This window comes from Schistocerca serialis, unplaced genomic scaffold (assembly GCF_023864345.2).
Source record: "Schistocerca serialis cubense isolate TAMUIC-IGC-003099 unplaced genomic scaffold, iqSchSeri2.2 HiC_scaffold_1164, whole genome shotgun sequence".
Classification (NCBI taxonomy): Eukaryota; Metazoa; Arthropoda; class Insecta; order Orthoptera; family Acrididae; genus Schistocerca; species Schistocerca serialis.
In genome coordinates, this window is record NW_026047364.1 from 110,001 (window position 1) to 112,500 (window position 2,500).

The following is a 2,500-nucleotide window of genomic DNA, read 5'->3' on the forward strand; positions in this document are numbered from 1 at the left end:
ATTGGTTTTGATCTAATAAAAGCGTCCCTTCCATCTCTGGTCGGGACTCTGTTTGCATGTATTAGCTCTAGAATTACCACAGTTATCCAAGTAACGTGGGTACGATCTAAGGAACCATAACTGATTTAATGAGCCATTCGCGGTTTCACCTTAATGCGGCTTGTACTGAGACATGCATGGCTTAATCTTTGAGACAAGCATATGACTACTGGCAGGATCAACCAGGGAGCTGCGTCAACTAGAGCTGAGCAGCCGGCCGCCCGGGAGTGTGTCCCGGGGGCCCGCGCGAACACGCAAGCGTCCGCTCAATTATTCTGCAAACAGGAGGAGGCTGAGCTCCCCTGCACAATACACCTCGAAACCCTCTCAGGTCCCGGCGGCGCGCAGCGCCGTCCTAAGTACTTGGTCGGGTTCGAGAGAGGCGCAATCGCCCGGAGTTTGGCGAGTAGACGCTTTAGGTGCGACCACCCGTGCTCCCAACTGAGCTTGCCGCTGCCGACAGAGGCCCGGGAGCGTGCTGTCGTGGCATTGCCGGCGGGAGACAACACGCGCCACCTACGGTGGCCGGCAGCTCCAACGCCAGCGCCACAGAAGGACAAAAGCCCCACTTGGGTGCCGAAGCGAACTCTCCCAGCACAGCGCACGCGCCAACACGTCCGCACAGCTGCGATACAATCCACCTGCGAGAACCGCAGAGGCGACCGAGCAGCAGACGGCGTCGCGGCGCCGAGCGCCGGGCGGCGGCGCATCCTCAGCGCACACAGTCCTCAATCGGACCAGCACACTGCAGATGTCCACCGCGCTTCGCACCGGGCCCGCGAGGACCTACTTTGGCCGCACGGCGCCGCGTGCAGGGTGCGCCGGCGCGCAGCTACGCCGCCTGCCGCCTCCGTCGGCCGGCGCGCCTGCCACTGGCCGCCCCCACCAGCCGGCTGTAGCGCGTGCGCCCACGCACCGCGCGGCCAGCACGCCGGGAGGCCCCCCCTCACCGGCCGGGGACGGTCCCACCCAGCCACCGCCGCGTATCGCTTCACACCCACATGCCATTCACGTTCGTGGGCATGGTGGGTATCGCTGAAACAACCGGTTGGTAGCTCAACCGATCGTCGCCATCACTGATTCACCTCTAGCGAGAACAACCGCACCACAACGGTTTACCAGTTCTTCATTTGCGTAACGTCACCAGCAAACGTAGACGTCCATCGCCATTTGCAAATTCAACGATTGTTGCATGCCTGTGTCAGGTGTCACGACACACTATGTCTGCCCACATACACGCAACAACATGTGCACGCTTCGCGAACACGTGGAAGGTGGCCCCCGTACGTATGCGATGTCCATTGCGCGAACGACTGTCAACCGGCCTCTGTCGCATGTCGCAGATGTGGAACGCAGTGCACCATGCTATCACGGTGTGTGAGAAGAGACGACTACGTCTGACAACACGCGCCACTACATCAACAGACGGCTCATGCCGATCGCCATCCACGGCATACCATACTGCAATCCAGCTCTTATAGGGAGACGACATGTAGCTGAGTGCACAATATTTGGACCGTATGGTTCGCCGTTGTTGGCGCAGTCGTGGTACGGTCACACATGTACCACGATGTATCATTCAGTACATGAGGACCAATGTGCAGTACAGTGTGTGATTTGGACGTACAACATCAGCGGACAGTTGACACAAGCCGTACCACAACGTAGGCTGTGCTTCGCCATGCGAATGCCAATGAACAACTGCGAAGGGCATTGAGCATGTACGTCCTGCTGCCATCCGCATTACAGTGTATAGCTGCAAGGTGTTTAACATGAAGCGATACTCTGGGGACCGGGCAGTGCGAGTAGCAAACTATATTGCGGGGGTTGCAGTTAGGCAACACTACACTAATTTAACGCGTCGTATGACAATTACAGAGCAGGTTAAGGCCCAACGTGTGTTGGGTTAAGGCCCAACGTGTGTTGGGTTAAGGCCCAACGTGTGTTGGGTTAAGGCCCAACGTGTGTTGGGTTAAGGCCCAACGTGTGTTGGGTTAAGGCCCAACGTGTGTTGGGTTAAGGCCCAACGTGTGTTGGGTTAAGGCCCAACGTGTGTTGGGTTAAGGCCCAACGTGTGTTGGGTTAAGGCCCAACGTGTGTTGGGTTAAGGCCCAACGTGTGTTGGGTTAAGGCCCAACGTGTGTTGGGTTAAGGCCCAACGTGTGTTGGGTTAAGGCGCAACGTGTGTTGGGTTAAGGCGCAACGTGTGTTGGGTTAAGGCGCAACGTGTGTTGGGTTAAGGCGCAACGTGTGTTGGGTTAAGGCGCAACGTGTGTTGGGTTAAGGCGCAACGTGTGTTGGGTTAAGGCGCAACGTGTGTTGGGTTAAGGCGCAACGTGTGTTGGGTTAAGGCGCAACGTGTGTTGGGTTAAGGCGCAACATAGGTTAGGTTAAGGCGCAACATAGGTTAGGTTAAGGCGCAACATAGGTTAGGTTAAGGCGCAACATAGGTTAGGTTAAG

At 57.2% G+C, this 2,500-nt stretch overlaps 1 non-coding gene across 1 annotated transcript in view; it reads right to left on the reverse strand.

The window, feature by feature from the left end:
- The window catches only part of LOC126433416 (small subunit ribosomal RNA), a 1,910-nt gene extending 1,682 nt beyond the window's left edge, over positions 1-228 (reverse strand). The window contains exon 1 of the ribosomal RNA XR_007578466.1: positions 1-228. This exon is cut by the window's left edge and continues 1,682 nt beyond it. This is a non-coding gene — a ribosomal RNA (small subunit ribosomal RNA).
- Positions 229-2,500: the final 2,272 nt, after the last annotated feature.